General features: G+C 39.9%; 1 non-coding gene across 1 annotated transcript; it reads right to left on the bottom strand.

Moving 5' to 3' along the window:
• Positions 1 to 15149: 15149 nt before the first annotated feature.
• Positions 15150 to 15256, bottom strand: LOC131226334 (small nucleolar RNA R71). The gene has a single exon (XR_009161727.1). It is a non-coding gene; the product is annotated as a small nucleolar RNA R71 (small nucleolar RNA).
• Positions 15257 to 19087: the final 3831 nt, after the last annotated feature.

The raw sequence follows: 19087 nt of genomic DNA, 5'->3' as shown, positions 1-19087 counted from the left end.
AACACAAGCATGTATAGTAATTCAGTTTCGTTACTCCACTCCTGATAAACGCCCTCAACTCACGAATGTACTGGATTTCACTATCAGAGGTTTTAAATCAGTCTCGCGTCTAACCTCATAGTCCTATACAAGGATTTACCTATCGTATACTCTCGTCGGAGGATCCTATAGAAGACTTTTGTTGGTTTTCAATCGGCTAACCAACCACCTTAGTCCTAGTCTAAGGACCTATGGTTGCTCCCACTGGAGGCTCCCACAGATATTAACATGTACACACAAGTGTTCGGTAAATTCGACCCTACACAATAGCCTAGGTCCTACACAAAAACCTTTCGAGTTTGGGTTATAAACTCTTACCATCAATCCTATATAAAGAAAGAGTATGGACTTATATATGACACTTGTCGAATTGACCCATTTTGATGCATCGTCTCAGGTTGTTTGATCTATTTAATCATGTAATTCAATTAGTTCTCATTTTGTTTCCCCAATCGTTGATGTTAATTAATGTTTTACTAAAGTTTTAACTCTAAGATTAAACACCTTACATGCAATGCTCCATTGAGGTGACCAATGTGATGGGTAGGGGTGTACATGAACCGAGCTAGCTCGGTTAGCTCGCTCGACTCGACTCGAAAAACCTCGATTCAACTCGGTTCGAAGCTGAGTTCGAGTTGATTTTTTGAGCTCGAAAATGAGTTCGAGCCGAGTTTAAGCAGGCCCCAGCTCGACTCGGATCGAATCCAGCTTGAATTCAACTCGGATCGAACCAGTTCGATGACTCGGTTACTTTACCATTGATGTTGCTCACCAACTGTTTGAAAAAATGACTCAATAGGCAACAAGGAGAAGGCTATCTACTATCTCAGTAAGACTTTGCTTGACTATGAAACTCGTTATTCACAAAGATACCTTGCTGTAAAAGATACCCTGTCAAGCTGAAATACCCTTCTCTAACATTATTTCGGCTGAGATACCTTACTGTGATTTGGGCATCAGAAACTTCGCCATTATATGCTCTATCACCCTGTCAATTTGCTAGCTCGGATGGACGTCCCAATAGGAGGTTGTTATAGCTCGGTGGAGCATCGACTGTATGAAGAATAGTGGGTCTGATAGCACGACCGACTTGCACGGGCAAATGACTTGAAACAAATACCTTTTTTCTCCTTTTTTTTATGGTACTTAGAAGGTGTTTGATAAAATACCTATAAAATCATTGCCTCTGTTTGTAAAATAGTAGGATTTTGAACTTGCGGTTTAGATGTTTGTGGAAATGCCTCAATGGCGAACTCGGCTCGATCTTGGCTCGAACTCGGCCCGAGCTAGCTCGAGTTGCTGATTGAACCGAGCCGAGATGGCTAGTCAGGCTCACGAACCGAGCTGATCCGAGTTCAAGCTGAGGTTAGCCAGTGTTCGAGCCGAGCCGAGGTTCGATTCGATGTACACCCCTAGTGATGGGAGTTCGTAGTGTTAGTGCACTGATTTTTATAGCTTGTTTGTCAATCACGTGAGTCATTATGTTAAGGAGTTGGTTGAGCCCTTGGAAGTTGAAGGCCAAAGACACAAGTGGAGGTGGAGCATCAAGGAGCAAATAACAGGTATATGATGTGCATTGGTGACCCTAACCCTTGACCTAAAACAACTTAAACCTCTAGATGATCTTAACCCTAATAATTAAACCATTTATTGATCATCCTTTAGCCTTAGGAGGCTTATTTGAACATACTTAGATCGCCTTTAGAAGTCTCAAGTTGCTAGAAAAACTGCACAATTTCAACAACCTTCAGTCCCACCGAACCCACCTTTGGTCCGATCGAAATCAGTTAAAATAGGTTAGCATGCTTGACAAAATTCTAAGGTATTTTAGTTGCGACTGAATGCCACATTTGATCCAACCGAAAACCATATTCGGTGCGACTGAAGGCATCAAAATAAGTTCAACGGCTTTCCTATTTAATTCAACATGACCAAAGCTCAATTTGATTGGACTGAAAACTAGCCATTTTTGCCCTTTTTATGAACGTTAGAACTTAATTCCTTTATATAAAGCATCCGGTCTTTGAGCATTTTGATGGATTTTTTGTGCAATAAAAGCTTAAGTGAATCCTCACTCATATCTCACACCCTAAGCCTCAAATCTCATGAGATTTTATTCATCTTCTTGAGCTTTTACCACTCTAATGAAGGTTCCAACATCAATATTGAAGATGAACTCAATCTCCATCATTTTTTAGATATTAGACCCAACCTTATTGGTATACCATTAGCCTAAATCCTCTAACATACCTATTTAGGTGAATCCCTTAACATTACAACCTTCTATTAGTTGTAGGAGATTTACCCAACCTCCCATCACCTTAGTCACCACATAGGAGCATAACATGCAAGGTGTTTGATCTTAGAGTCGAAGCATTAACAACGTATCATCATCAACGATCAATAGAGCAAAAGGGGAGTTAATTGAAGCACGGGAAAGCATTGATCAAGTAACCCAGGAAGACATGTGAAAGGGGCTCAATTCAATAAGTGTCATGTATGAGTCCATATTCTCTTTTCTTGTGTAGGATTGAGGGTAAGAGTTTATGACCCAAACCCAATAGGTTCTTATGTAGGACATAAGCTCTTGTATGGGGTCGAATTCACTAGACACAAGTGTATATGTGTTACTCTCCTTGGGAGCCTCCGGCGAGAGTAAACATATATCCTTGGACTAGGACCAAGATTATTGGTTAGCTGATGGATAACTAACTCAAGTCTCTTACAAGAGCCTTCGGCAAGAGTGTACGCTAGGTAGGCCTTTTTATAGGACCGTGGTCTTTATGTAGGTATGGATGCTGGATCTTAGCAGGGGTATCGGCTTGCTTTTCATGGGTTGCCTCGCTCGAGGGCTTTCTTGGGGATTAAGATGGAATTACATTTGACCAGAGTTTCGACTAACTAATTATTTCGATCCTACAGTCAGTTAGACCTTATAGAAACACTTAAGATTGAGAACTCGAAGATCCTTATCCCTAAGATGACTCTTGAGTTTGCGTTCAAGAGATTTGAAGTAAGGGACTATGATTACAGAAAGGGAAGGTGTTACACACCTACTCTGCCCGTATGGATGTACGATCTCTACTTCACAAGATCTGGCTAATTTATAAGGAATAGGGTTAGTTCTCATATACAAAATATTGAAATGTAATGCAATGATAATGATAGCTAATCAATCCGAATTTCTAATGGACAGGATCTGATTATATCAGCAAGCTGGAAAGCATATGTTCGAACTGATTGAATACAAGGTACAAAGTATGTAGAAATATGATGTATGGGATGCTCGATGCTATGTTGATGCTTATGCCAAAACAATAGCTAACTGGCTAGGTTTTTAGTGGGCAAGCTCCAATTTTATCAGCAAGCTACAGAGCATACACCTGCCAGTCAGAAAGGAGAAAATGATGAAATACAATGCAGTGATAATGTATTTGAGAAGCAGGGGGGTTAAGAAGGGAATGAGTGTTACATGACACTAATGCTCTGGCTTAGATGAAATTGATTAAAGCTTGAATAGTTGGATGAACGGTAGTATCACAAATGCTAGATTGAGTGGCTCGGATTAGGCTTAAATAGCTCAGTAGACTCAGAATTTGGCTAAGCTAGGCTAAGTTAGACAAGGGCCGGACACACACACACACACACACACACACACTCTCTCTCTCTCTCTCTCTCTCTCTCTCTCTCTCTCTTACTCTCCTTGGTGGAGGGATGGTTGGATGGCAAAGGCTAAGGGATTTTTGGATAAGAAGGGATGCTTAATCTTTTTTGGATGGTTCAAATGAGAAGGGGAGGGGGCTATTTATAGCCTCCAAACCCGATTTTCTTATAATTTCTATAAGTCCAAGGGAAAAATGTAGTTGAATGGCTAGGATTGGAGATTGTCATATGGCATCATCTCATGGGTTGGATGAAGTGGTAAAATGATAATTTTGGGTAAGGAGATAGGCATCAGAGTAAATATACATCAGTCGCACACTTAGGGTCTGGAAAAGAGAGACGGAAAGCTAATTGACGCCAGTCCCCACTTGGACTCTCTGCTTTGGTAGACAGCCTCCCTGACTTGTGTGGAGGTTCTGTTGTAAAGGACGTTGCGCTTAGGTTTTGCATGGTACTCTGATTGGGCTTGATTTTGGGGCTCAGTTTTGGTTGTAACTATGTAAGTTGACTGGGTAGGCTGACCAGGTGAGTTGACTCGTTGAGTTGACTTATGGATCTAAGGTTCTTGGTTCCTAGGTCGATTGGGTTTATTGGGCTGGCCGGGTTGAGTTTAGGGTTTAAGATTAGGGTTCCTAGGGTTTTGGCTTATAGGATTAGGATTAAGTCAACTGGGTTGACTAAGCTGGCTGGGTTGAGTTTAGGGTTTGCGATTAGGGTTCCTAGAGTTTTGGCTTCTAAGGTTAGGGTTTAGGATTGGGGCTTGGTTGACCATCCATGGTTCAAATTCAATCAGCTTATCGGCCTGGGCTAAGGTGTCTATAGATGTCCATCTTTGGCAAAGGTTGTGTGTAACAGAATGCTAAAAGTGAGTAAACACCCCACCTTTTTCGGTCAGTCATGAATTGTGGTCCAGATTTGTTGCCTTCTTTCATGTTTATGTCAGCTTGTTGCCTAGAAATAAATAACTCGGCATGTACGTATAGATAACTCGCACATGTCACAGTTGGTTGCCTTCCTTCGTGAAATGTACAAATTACAACATAAGCATAATAGAATTGCATCCACATACCAATCATAAACACAATGATATATAGTGGTTCAACTTAATCCCACTCCACTCCTGCTGATGCACTTAAACTCGAGTGTAGTAGATTTCACTATCTCAATGGTTTTCAATAGGTTTACCACAAACCTTTATAGCCCTATACAAGGACCTATGCATATACACCCATGTTGGTGGACACACACACACCTGTGTTGGTGACAACCTTACACAAAGACATACATGTACACACCCATTTTAGTGGATACATATATACTCATGTCGGTGGCTCCCTCAAATACTACAAAGGTTTCCTATAAGCTAACTAATAACCTACATATATACACTTGTGTCGGTAGATCCCGTAGAGACTTCCAAGGTTTTTTATAGGGCTAACCAGGAACTAATCCCTTGGAGTTTGGGTTGAAAAATCTATACTCAATCCTACACAAGGAAAGAGTATGCAGTAGACTATAAAATAAACCCTTGCTATTCATATGAGACACATTGTGACACCCTCTTGATATGCTTTTCCAATGCTTGAATCGACCTCTCTTGTGTTCCCATGATCTTTAATGCGAATCTTTTTCAGCTTCAATGATCAGCCACCTTACAAAGGATCTTCCTATTAAGAGAATGTGAAGGTAATGTGATTGAGTTAGTTGAATCTCCCACAAGTATTGGGTCAGTTGGTTCCAATTTGGAGATTCACGTGAATGGGAATTCTAGAGGTTAATAGATAGGGGATTTACCTACGGGTTTAATGTTTAATCTCTAGAGAATGCAAGATTGCATGTTCATCTTTAAATGGAGCTTGAAATGCTAATTAAAGTGATGAATCACAAGGAAGATAACATGAATTTCTTTGGGATAGATCCTAAGAATAATGGAAGGAGTGAAATACACTACGGCTTCTATATCAAAAAAACAAAAAAAAAAAACATCATTTGCAAAGAGGTTTGAGTGCCTATTATATAGAAAACATATTTACAACGGATAAAAAATGAGTAGAAAATGACTAGCTCGATCGATTAAGTGATCCTTCGATTCGATGAAAGTTCCACGGAAATGTCCAGATTATTCGTTAGACAGTTTTGGTCTTTCTCGATTGGACCTTTGATCAATCGAGCGGACCCTTCGATCGATCGAATCAAATCAATGTAATGTTGACTCGATTGATAGTCTCCAAAATTTTGTTGATTGAGTTTTCTGATTTCTAATAAATTTGAACTTATATGAGAATGGATCATCTAAGGGAAGGTTGTTTTGGAACTAAAGGCCTTTAGGGCTAGGATTTTGAAGGCATCTCAATTTACCTGTTGTCTTCAAGCCTTGATGCTTCATGTCTTTGAGTCTTGGTCTTCAATATCTTCTAATAGGGAATCAACCGACTCAAGACTCCCTAGAACACGTCATTAACAAACTGAGGCACTAACAAAACAATTAGAGACAATGAAAAAGATAAATAACTAAAGGGGTCAACAGGATGTGACCAGAAAATTGATCATCCAAGTGAGGATTGTTATGGACAAATGTCTTCAATCTCTCTGTTGGTCTGTCGATGACATCGAAGCCAGTCGTCGATGACATCAAAGGTTGCTCGATTTCATCGATAATTTTTGAAAACTTTCACCACTGGTCACTGGACAGTTTTAGCCCATTTTCGATGACATCGATGGACCTTCGATGACATTAAAGATTTTACGCAGGTTTTCTGTGGAAACGCAGATTTTGTAATTTTTATTTCCTATTCCGATTCTACTTCTTTCTAAACTTATAAAAAGGGGTGTATGCGGGATTGAGAGGGATTCCAGGGTATTCTAAGGCTTCCTAAAGGTATTCTAAAGGGTTTTAGGGTTATCAAAAGGTGTAGCAAGGGTGAGATTTGAGGTTGTTCAATTCAAGTAAGTCCTCTCTCTTTGTAATTGATGCTTTCATAGTGGAATTTTGTCGCTTTGTGCCGTGGTTTTTTCTCGAAAGGGTTTTCCGCGTTAAATCTATGTGTTCTCTTATGTTTGCTTGGTGCCATTGTAGTGCTATCCTAGATTTAGATCTGTGTGATTCCGAAGGCCAAAATCCTAACAAGTGGTATCAGAGAAATCTTTGGGGCACAGATCTGAATCTACAAGATTAGTAATAATGGGAAGCACTAGGTATGAGATTGAGAAGTACTCAGTGAAAAATAATTTTAAGTTATGAAAGATCAAGATGATGAATTCCTTAATCAAGCATGGCGAAGATGGTGCTCTTGAGGAGCGAAGTCTACTATGACTGATGATGATTAGAATACTCTTGATAAGAAGGTTTTACATCAATCCGTTTATGTCTCACGGATGAGGTTCTCTACAACGTCATGAGGGAGAAAACTATGGATAAGTTATAGGCGAAGTTAGAGATATCTATGCGAAAAAAGCCTCTGAAAATTGCCTACACTTGAAGCGGCGATGGTATAACTTTAAGATGGCAGAGGGTGGAGATCTGGAGGCTCACATCAGTAACTTTAATAAATTGGTTTGCAAATTGCTAGATATGGAGGAAGTGATGAAAGATGAAAAACATGCATGTATGTTGCTGAATTCTCTTCCGGCGTCGTATGAGTCATTCAAAGACACTATGTGCAGCACGAATAAAACCCTGAGTGTTGATACCGTTATCTCAGCCCTTCAAGGGAAGGCTATGAGAAAGCTAAACGGCGATATAGGGACATCTTCTGAGGCACTGTTCACGAGGGACAAAAATTCTGAGCAAGATACAAGTTCTTCAAGTTATAGATCCAAATCCAATGGCAATGACAAAGGAAATGTAAAGTGCTGGAATTGTGGGAAGGAAGGACATGTGAAGAAGGATTGTGAAAATCTTAAATCGAAAAGAGAAGATTCTGAGGCTTCATACAGGGAGGCCAATGCTGTCATGTCAGATGGATCAAGTTGATGTGATGCTAATGTTTTGTTTGTGTCTACAATTAAATAGTCATACGATGATCGTAAGGGCGAGTGAATACTAGACACAGGGGCATCTTTTTACATGACTCCTTATCGGAGTTGGTTCATTAGCTATAAGGAGTACGATTGTGGACAGGTTTTTATGGGCAATGGCATTACCTGTAAAGTTGTGGCTGTTGATTCGGTGTGCATCAAGATATTTGATGGGGTGGAGCGTACCTTGACTGATGTCAGGCACGTTCCTGATTTGAAGCAGAATCTGATTTCTCTTAGTATACTTGAGGTAAAAGGATGCAAGTACACGGGTATTGATGGTGCTTTTAAGATATCTAAGGGGGCACAGGTAGTCATGAAAGCGCAACGACTCGGTAACATGTATAAGTTGATCGGGAGCACTTCAAAAGGTGGAGCTGCAGTGGATGTAGCGGATTCCACCTCTGCACATGTGTGGCATGTTGTGCATGGCCACAAGAGCGAGCAGGACAAAAAGGCTAAGACGTGTGGACATGGATACAGAGCAGGTGGAGCAGCCGCCTGTGAGAAAAATCACACGGCATGATCGCAGGATATCAGCGAGGTACATGAACGACTCCAATATCGCAGGGGATTCATCTTCTATTCAGATGGCTCTAGGTGAGCCTGGTGCTGAGAAGTGAAAGGTGACTATGGGCGATGTGATGGATTCGTTGTACCAGACCGACATATGGGAGCGGGTGGAGCTTCTAGTGGGTCAGAGAGCGGTTGGATGTAGGTGGATCTTCAGGAGGATACAACATAGATACATGGCGAGGTTGGTAGCGAAGGGTTATGCTCAATGAGAATGGATCGGTTTCTCAAAGATATTTGTGCCGATGGTATAGCAAGTATCTATTAGATCCGTGATTGGTGCTGGTTGGCCATTGTGATCTTGAGCTGGAAGAATGGATGTAGAGTCTGTACTTCTGCAAGAGAAAGTGAAGAGCAGATTTACATGAAGCAACCGGAGCGGTTCGAAGTTAAAGGGGCTGAGAAAAGACTTTACAGGAGGTCATAGTACGATCTGTCGTCTAGGCAAGTGGTTTGATTCCTTCATGGTGAGTCAGGAATTGATGACATGTAGATCACCAATTATGACATGTCTGAAATTAATGTACTAAAGACTTAGTTAAATGGGACATTCAGGATAAAGGATCGGGGGGCTGCAAAGATGGTTCTCAGCGTTGAGACTGAAAGATGAGTAGGCTTTGGTAATAACAAGAGGAATACCTTGTGTGTAGGTATTGATCAAGGATGTGATGGGCCAGGTAAGGTTGGAGAGCGTTCCCATGCATCTCTCCTCAAGTTTTCCACAGGACATGTCCCAAAACAGATGAGGAAAAGCAGGATATCTCATGAGCCTTATTCTAATGCGGTTTGCAGTGTATGCCATGGTCTGAATTAGACTAGTTATTTCATAAGCTATCAATATTGTGAGCAAGACCCCGCCAAGTAATATTGGGTAGCAGTGAGATGGTAAGAAAACTACGTCTTTCCTTTTTGAGAAGACAGGAGCAAAGGTGGTTGGGCACGTGAATTCTGATCCGACAGACATGCTCTCCAAGGTCATTCCTGCAGAGAAGTTCAAGTTATGTGCAACTTCTTTGGGCCTGGCAATGGCAGAAAATAAGGACAAAGTGTGCACGAGAAGCGTTGATGAAGCTATGAGAGATGCAGAGACAAGAGAAGGGGATAAGAAGCTACACGGATGAAGATTGAAGACATGGTGGAGATTGTTATGGATAGATGTCTTAAATCTATCTGTTGGTCTGTCGATGACATCGAAGCCAGTCGTCGATGACATCGAAGGTTGCTTGATGCCATCGATAATTTTCAGAATTTTTCACCCCTGGCCGCTAGACATCGATGGACCTTCGATGACATCAAAGATTTTGCGCAGATTTTCTGCAGAAACGCAAATTTTACATTTTTTATTTCCTATTCCGATTCTACTTCTTTTTAAACTTATATAAAGCGGTGTATGCGGGATTGGGAGGGATTCTAGGGTATTCTAAGGCTTCCTAAAGGTATTCTAAAGGGTTATAGGGTTATCAAAGGGTGTAGCAAGGGTCAAATTCGAGGTTGTTCGAATCGAGTAAGTCATCTCTCTTTGTAATTGATGCTTTCATAGTGGAATATGTCGCTTTGTGCCGTATTTTTTTTCGAAAGGGTTTTCCGCATTAAATCTATGTGTTCTCTTGTGTTTGCTTGGTACCATTGTATTGCTATCCTAGATCTAGATCCGTGTGATTCCACAAGCCAAAATCCTAATAAGGACTCAGAAGATCGGGATCTAACAACTTAAGGTTATAAATGTTTATGTTAATCTTATGGTATTGTAATGATTGCGTTGGACAGTAGAGATCTATATTAAGACTATGATATGTTAAGCTATACTATGATAAATGTAAAGAAGATAAATTGTCTTTGGCATGGGCCTCGAGCTCTTCATCGCATGCTCCTTTTATAGGTTGTCGAGGTGGAAAAACATTCGCTAGATTTCCTTGATGGTTCAAGATCTTTTACATCTATGGCTTGATGTCTTCTTAATAGGGAGATCTTTGTAAATCTAAAACTTTGGTTTTCAAGTCTCCACTTTTACGTAGATGCTCTCCTATAGGATCTTCTAGAAGATGCTTCATTAAAAATAGCTCGATTAAAGTAATTTCTACCCCTTGTCCCTTTTTTATTGTGGAACCGGTGAGATTAGTTCCATCCGATCAAGCTCTCTCATTCTTTTGATTCCAATAAATTCTAAGATGGGCCCATTCCAATGATACTCATCCATTCAGATATCGGTTTGATCTTCAGATATTCAAAATCTTCATGATTGCAGCAAGAACTCCAAACATTTCTAGGAAAATCTCCCATTTTAGAAGGATTGCTAGACAACCTTTCTGAGTGTATCATATTCAGATCCGTGATAGGATTCTTGCCTCGATATGTCTTTTATAGATGTGAAGTACGCTTCCTCATTCAATGTCAAGCGCATCATGACCACGTGTCATTTGACATTTCGATCTCCTAAAGGCATGCATACAATTCTATGCCACCACATTAATAACGAAAGACATATCGCCAAAGATAAATTGGTGAAAATTATCATTGGATATAAGTATGATTCTACTAGCATTGAACCTGTAATGTTGACATGTGGTGATTTCTCATTGGTCCACGTTTGTATGCCGAAAATGATGTAAATAGATGATATCCAAACAGGCGCTTAATGAGAGCCATACTTTTATGTTAGAAATGTGAACTAGGTCATTTTATTGTAAAATTGGTCATACTCGATCTGAAAACACCTAATATGCCGCTAGTAAGTTGTCACATGGTAGCAATTCTACGTGGAAGATCAAGACAGGATCCTCATAGCCAATGCGATCAGTAGGGGAAGTCATGAAGTGCAGGAAAAGTTATCGCCACAAGACACATGTCATTGTGCATAAGAGAAAAGTTATCGATAACACGTGGTAAAATAAGAGATTCTCAAAAAGTGATATTGAAAAGTTATAATTAATTAATAATCGGTAGTTGAATGTGAAAGATAGGATCATCCCAAGAGAGACATTAGCAAGAAAGAAATGAATTAATATGAAAGCTCTTATACAACTATTGCATGGGATCATTTCTATTTCTATTGGGTTTATAACTTGGGCAGGTTTGGGTTGGGTTTAAGGTTAACCTAGGCCCAAGGTTACATTAAGAGGATCAAAAGGGCAACCTAAACCAAATACATATGATTATGCTCAACCATCCCAACTCAAATTCAATTGGAGTCAACATTTTTCAACCCCAAGACCTTGACAACTTGAACTTAGGTTGGGTTAATTAAGTTTTAGTTGACCCGAACTCTAGTTGTGGCCCTAATTCCTAAATTGTCAAAGGAATAGAAAGAAGAAAAGAAAAAAAAACGTTTCTAAGGATGCTATTAGTGGGTCTAGTTGCATAAGTCTATGGGATCTAAGGCCATCCATCATGTAGGCATTATTGCCACAATGGCTTGCCCCATCCAGGTCTGGCCTACACCCAACCTAGACCTTTAGATGCTCCTATACCTGAAACCAACCTAGATATTGCATATCAGACCCCAATAATTGCCTAAATTGACGTACATGATGAGGCTTAATGGAGTGTTTTACTCGTGTTTTTATTACAGGATGAAATCAGGAGTGTGTATTGAAAATTGATGTTACAGGCATGGATTTTATGATCCAAAGTCTCCAGAGCATAGGATGGAGTCCAGAAAACCAATAGTGAAGATTTTACACGCCTGGGATCTGAGGAAAGCACGATAAAGAGACCCGAAAAGGGTCCAGAATGCAAGATCACATGGTTCCCGCCATCTGATCAGTTCAAAACTTCATATATGGCCTGGAGGCCATAAATAAACCGTACATATTAAATTTCAACCATTGGATATCTCGAGAAGTGGGTCAACGGACAGATCAGCCCATTAATCTCCAATTTTAGGCCCGCTTACAATCTGGATATACTTCAAAATTGACCCATACGGTTTAAATAAGAAATGAAACAGGATGGATGGATTGGATTTCTCTACAACATCGTAGTGGACCCCGCATGGGTGGCGTGTGTATTGAGGACATGTGTAGCCGCGCCACACCCGACCGATAAAACGCGTCAAAGTCGGTTTGACCGACCGTCTTCAGCAAAAACGGCAATAGCCGTTACAGCATTCGCATAGCACCACCGTCGGTTGCTCTTGTGGGCCCCATACATTGTCCAAACGGACAATCCAAGCCGTCCACCAGAATTCCAGTGTCCCTATTGCCAACTTGTAGGTGACCGAATTTCAAAAGAGAGCGTTTATGGAAATCTAACTGTTTAAAAGCAGGTTGGACGGTAGAGCAGGAAATCACGTGGGCCGCATCAGCAGACAGTGAAAATAGTTCATTCTCGATCGAAATTCCGTCCTGCATCCATTGGACGGATCGGATTATTGAAATAATTATCAAAATGGGTCCCACCATTGCCACGGAAGTTGTTTTCGCGTCCGCGTAAAGGACGACCGCTGGCCGTTTTTGCGAAGGATTGTGGGCCCCGTACGTCACCCGTACGGCCGATCCGAGCCACCCATCGTGTAGATGGGTTCGAGAACTACAAAACCATGCTGATATTCCACTCCCATGCGGACACACGTGTGCGGTACAGAGGCCACAAAAGGGCTACCCGGCGACGTTCAAAACTGATCTTTTTGTATTTTCTTCTCTGGGCCGTGTCAATGGACATTCAAAACCACCCATTCTTGACTGAAATTTCGTCCTGAATCCAATGGACGGGGTGGATTTTCCAGAAAACACCTCTGTGGGGCCCACCGATCACGGCTGCGAAAAATTGCACTTCGAGTCCTTCTACGACTCTGCCACCGACCCCAGCCATCCAGCAGCTATAAAAGGGGAGTTTTGGACGTGGGAAAGGCATTCAGAACCAGGGGATTCCAGATCTGGAGCAAGGGAGAGAAGAAAGAGAAGAAAGAGAAGAAAGAAGAGAGAAAGAGATTGTTTGGTTTGACGTTTCTTTTATGAATTTTATTTAATATTTTTTATGGATTTTATGGGTCACTAATCTCTCAGCTAGGGCTGAGATGAAGCCCCTAATTTGATTAGCTCTTGTATTGGTTGATTTACTTTGAATTTCAATTAATTTGTTTCTTTCTTTAAGTGGGCTTTATGGGTTTAAATTCTATACTTCTCCATCTATGAACTTGATTAAAGTATATGATTAAAGTATATACATGGATGTTGTTTGGATGCTTATTATAGGTGCTTGTGTCTGATCAAGAACAAGTTTCCTATAGAGGAAGAAACATGGTGCTTTAATGAATGTACATTCCATGTACCCGACCAAGGATATGGGATATGTCATTCATGGCATTGCTTAAAGGAATTAGACAGTTTGTATGCCCGATTAAGGACACAGATTGTGCTTTCTCTGTATAAGTGGTATCAATCTAGATCAAGGTGAATCAACAGACAAAACAAGGGTTAGGATAATTAGGGGTGGATTCGAAAGTCCTAGTGCTCTCTCTCTGATTGAATTTTTTTCCCTGTTCTTAATTAATTGTTTTTCATAAAATTGTGCTTAGTAATTCATTCCATTATTTGTTGGATTAGTTAAGGAGAATCATAGATTTGAATTGTGACGACCAGTCCTCGTGGGAACGATCTCGTAATACGTACCGTATCTGCATCTGATTCGTATACTTGCGAGTTTAAAAATCATTTAAATCGTGTTGGTTTAAATAAAACATCAAGTTTTTGGCGCCGTTGCCGGGGACTGTTTCGGTCCAATTGGATTTAAGATTCTCTCTTATCATAATTCATAGTCTTAGGTTTTTTACTACCTTTAGGTTAAATTTTTTTAGAAACTAACCTATTTCCTGTTTTGTAGGGACCTGACATACACTACTAATTTGGTAATCTCTTTCCAAATTTTCTATTTTTTTTCTAATTTCTATTTTTAGAATTAAGGTTTTATTTTTTTAGAAGTTTCTATTTCTAGGCTATTTTATTTTATTTTTAGAAATTTCCTATTTTCTAATTCTAGATTCTGATTCTTCTTTCAAGTAACTTTCTATTTTCTAGTTTTAGAAATTTTTCCCTTTTTAGAAACTAACTTAGTTTTTTTTATTTCTAAAATTACAAACTTTCTTTTTTAGAAATTAACCGTTGCTTAGGATTTTTTTCTAGCATTATTTTAGGAATTTAATTTATTTTTATTTTCTTTTTGTTTACAGGAATTGAGGAAGGAAGCTGCTAAATAACATTGTCTTCAAAAGGAGGAGCTCCCTATTCTTCATACATCAATCATCTCCTTTTCCGGGTTCTTTCTTCCCATTCTTATTTACATAGTTTTAACTTGTTTTAGAATCTCTTAGTTTCTAGGTCTAGTTTTATTTCTCTTAGGTTGCTTCTTAGTTTAGTTTTCTTTCTTACATTGCAATAACATAGTTTATGCTAGGACGTAGATCTCTGAATATAGAACTAGCACCGTTTGATCCTGAGATTGAAAGAACAATTCGTGAAAGATTGAGAAATAATCCTGTTGAAATGGCGAATGAGACTGAAGTTAAAGCTCTCAAAGATTATTCAGTTCCTGTCCAATTTAATGCGCCTTCATGCATAGTGTTGCCAACCACTACGGCAGAACACTCTGAACTTAAACCTGGAGTCATACAATTGTTGCCATCCTTTTATGGATTGGACAAGGAGGACCCATATCATCATGTGAAAGAATTCTTAAACATTTGCTCCACCTTTAAGTTCCAAAACTTCTCAGACGATTCGATCCGCCTACGCCTGTTTTCTTTTTCTTTGAAGGATAAGGCGAAAGCATGGTTGAATTCTCTAGAAGTTGGATCTATCACTACATGGGACCAACTGTCTAAGAAGTTCTTAAACAAGTTCTTCCCCGTTCACAAAACCAATGCCCTCCGTAGAGAAATTACTAACTTCACACAAAAAGAGGGCGAGCACTTTCATGAATGTTGGGAAAGATGGAAGGACTTGCTTCTTAAATGTCCTCACCATGGTTTTGAGAAGTGGCAACAAGTTCAATACTTCTATGACGGTCTGACACCACAGAACCGTCGCATGGTTGATGCCACCAGTGGAGGGTCATTCATGACCAAAAGTGATGTCGAAGCGTGGAACTTCTTTGAAACCTTGTGCGAAAATTTCCAGCAATGGGATTATTCAAATAGAGGTGACAAAAGTCCCCAACCACAAAAGAGAGGTGGTATATATGAGATATGAGTCATACCAGAGCTGAGCGCCAAGCTTGATAACCTGACAAAGAAAGTTGATGCTCTGGTATTAAATAATGGACCACCACAAACAACTCAAGTCGAGGCATATGCCACATGTTCTAGTCCTGCCCATCCTATGCAGTCTTGTCCATCTAGTGCAGCATTCCCAGAACTTCTCTCTGAACAAGTTCATGCTATGAACACTTTTCAAAAATATGGGAATGATCCTTACTCGAACACATACAACCCGGGTGGGCTAGACATCCAAATTTTTCTTGGGCAAAAGGACCACAACAAGGAGGACCATCTGGAAATCCTCCCATGCAACCGCACCTCCAAGTTGGCAGTCAACAACCTCAACAGTTTTCCACAATATCAACAACTGCCTACACAATCAAGGAAACCATCTCTTGAGGATACACTCCATCTTTTCATGCAGAGTTCTCTCCAATTCCAAAAAGACACCCAACAAACCTTACTGGCCAACCAGCAAAGCTTACATGCAAATGCACAATCCATTGCCAAGCTGGAAGTACAAATGGGTCAACTAGCTGCCACATTGAGTGAGAGAGAGAAGGGCAAGTTCCCTAGCCAACCTGAGGCTAATCCAAAGGGACAGTATGAGATTGGCTCTAATTCCAACCAAGGGCAATATCATGAACAGGCCAAATCGATCACTACCCTTAGGTCAGGCAAGCAGATTGATAACAGAATAGAAATGCCTGGGGATGAATCAAATTCTAAAACAGAAGATGAAGCAGAGAGCCATACCAATGCATCCAAAGTCCAAAAGCTCTCTGACTCTCCAAGAGCCACTAATGTGCCACCTTATGTGCCCAAAGCACCCTTTCCTCAACGTCTGGCACCAATAAAGAAAAGAAATAACTTTGATGAAATCTTGGATGTGTTTCAAAAAGTGCAAGTCAACATCCCGTTGCTTGACGCCATCAAGCAAGTCCCTGCTTACGCTAAGTTTCTTAAAGATTTATGCACTCAAAAGCGTAAGCAGAATGTTCATAAGAAAGTCTTCCCTGCAGAGCAGCGCAGCTCCATGATTCAACATAACACCCCTCCTAAATTTAGGGATCCAGGAGCTCCCACCATTTCTTGCGGCATAGGAGATCATAAGATCGGGAAGGCATTACTTGATTTAGGGGCGAGTGTCAATTTGTTACCATACACGTGATGGGAACCATAGGACTTGGTGAGTTGAAACCGACTAAGGTAACATTACAACTAGCCGATAGATCTATCAAGGTGCCCCAGGGTGTTATTGAAGATGTGTTAATCCAGGTTGATAAATTTTATTTTCCAGTGGATTTCATAGTTATAGATACTCAGCCTGTCCAGAATCTTCATAGTCAGATCCCAGTCATTTTGGGTCGTCCATTTTTGGCCACATCTAATGCTATTATCAATTGCAGGAATGGAGTTATGAAATTGTCCTTTGGTAACATGAATATTAAACTCAATATATTTAATGCAGGACAACACCCTCATATTTGGATGACATATTTGAAGTGGACATGATCGAGAGCCTTGTGCAGGACTCCTTCCGTACATCTTTTGAAGATCCTCTTGAGACCGGCTTAGCACAATCGGGCATGGATTTTGACATTGATAGTCCCATCCATGAAGTCAATGCATTGCTCGACTCTACTCCTATATTGGAGACTGAAAAATGAAGAGCGAAAGTGGAACCTCTTCATCCCTCTGAGACTCTTCCTGACAACACAGTTTGTAACTCTGAGAAGACAAAGGCGAGCAGGCTGCTTAATGTTCTTAGAGCATATAAGGCAGCAATTGAACGGAAGATAGAAAAAATTCAGGGAGTATGCCCCACTGTATGGATGGATCATGCTGTGGTAATATCGCATAACATGCAAAGGAAGCGTGATCCTAACATAGAAGAAGTCGTTCGAGCAGAAGTCCTTAAATTATTTGACGACAGTGTCAGTTGCCTTATTTCAGATAGCACAGTTCATGGGAACTCACATCACTTGTCTGGGATCGGTTAATGAAAGTGTTGAGGTAATTTCTTTGGCGGACCCCGGTTATAAAGATTATTTCATTCATGGTCCGTTCTTGTCTGGCTGAAGACGTTAAACTTAGCGCTCATGGGAGGCAACCCAGCCTTTTGCTTTATTGTATTGCTTTTTATTTCATTCATTTTCAATTTTCTTAGTTAGTTACTTCAATGTTTGTGGGTAACATTACTGCAAACCCTCACGAGACTACAACTCGTCCACTAGGGGTAACCTAGGGGTTTAAAGGCTTGTTGCATGCGCTAAATGCAATCGAGAGCACTTGCGAAAGTGGTATAGGTAGGATCTTCTTTTGTTTTTCTTTTTGTTATTTTTGCTTATGTTGATTTCTCTCTTGTGCTAACTCGCTTTTACGTTGAATTTTTTCATAAATTTTGAGAAAGCTTCTTGATTCTCCATCCAGGTATTATCTTTTCATCACTCCTCTTTTATTTTCGTTGTCCCATATGCATTGCACGCTTGTTTCTTTTACATTGAGGACAATGTAGATTTTAGGTTGGGGGTGGGAGATTAGGGTACCTAATCTCCATTTTCTTGGTCTTGAGCAAGATTTGTGAAAATTTTAAAATTTTTTCTGAATTTCTATTGAATTCAAAGTGATTTTGAAGGATAGTTGTGATTTTAACATTATAAGATACATGATGTTGGTAACTAATGACTCTTGGATTCGGCCATCTGCTTGATTTCACAGTCAATTTTGAATTGTTAATCCATGATTAGACGTTGTGAACATTGATTGAGTCATGATTTCACATATCACATCTCGCTTGCACATTAAGTTTTGGTTCGATAACTGAATGATTAACTTGGTAAAAAGAAGAATTAAAAGGCTAAGTCACATAATCTTCACCATAGGTTTGCTCCCTATAGGTGTAGATTTGATTCTCCATAGTTGACTTATAAAAAAAATGAGGCGACGAGTTTTCACCATAGGTTTACTCCCTGTAGGTGAGGATTTGATTCCCTTCCTTGGCGTACTGTTCATAAAGAAAATTAAAAAAAATAATAATAATAAATAAAAATAAAAATGAAGGCTGAAAGGTTAATCTAAAATGCTAGTGTTGGTTGTCAGGAATTCTGTTGTTAATTACCAATTTTAGCATGAAATTGATTATTGGAACTCTTAATGATTGTAAGCTGAGATTATACTATACACCTGTGGAACTCAATGTTTAGGAATGTTCTAATTAATGGATTAATATGTTGAACTTGATTATGAAGTTTACTGTGAGCTTGATTTCAGGAGAAAATTCTACTTACCATTCATGAATCTTAGAATTTTCACACCTCAGCTATCTGTTCACAAGTCACTTGAGTTTACAGGAATCGTCTTTTATTTCTAAAATTATTTTTCGCATGTTTTGCTTGGGACTAGCAAAATGCTGGTTGGGAGTTGTGATCAGGGTCAAATATTGCATATCAGACCCCAGTAATTGCCTAAATTGACGTACATGATGAGGCTTAATGGAGTGTTTTACTCGTGTTTTTATTACAGGATGAAATCAGGAGTGTGTATTGAAAATTGATGTTAAAGGCATGGATTTTATGATCCAAAGTCTCCAGAGCATGGGAT

Source organism: Magnolia sinica, chromosome 14 (genome assembly GCF_029962835.1).
Source record: "Magnolia sinica isolate HGM2019 chromosome 14, MsV1, whole genome shotgun sequence".
Taxonomy (NCBI): domain Eukaryota; kingdom Viridiplantae; phylum Streptophyta; class Magnoliopsida; order Magnoliales; family Magnoliaceae; genus Magnolia; species Magnolia sinica.
The sequence above is the reverse complement of the archived record's forward strand: the minus strand, read 5'-3'. Positions and strand labels throughout refer to the sequence as shown.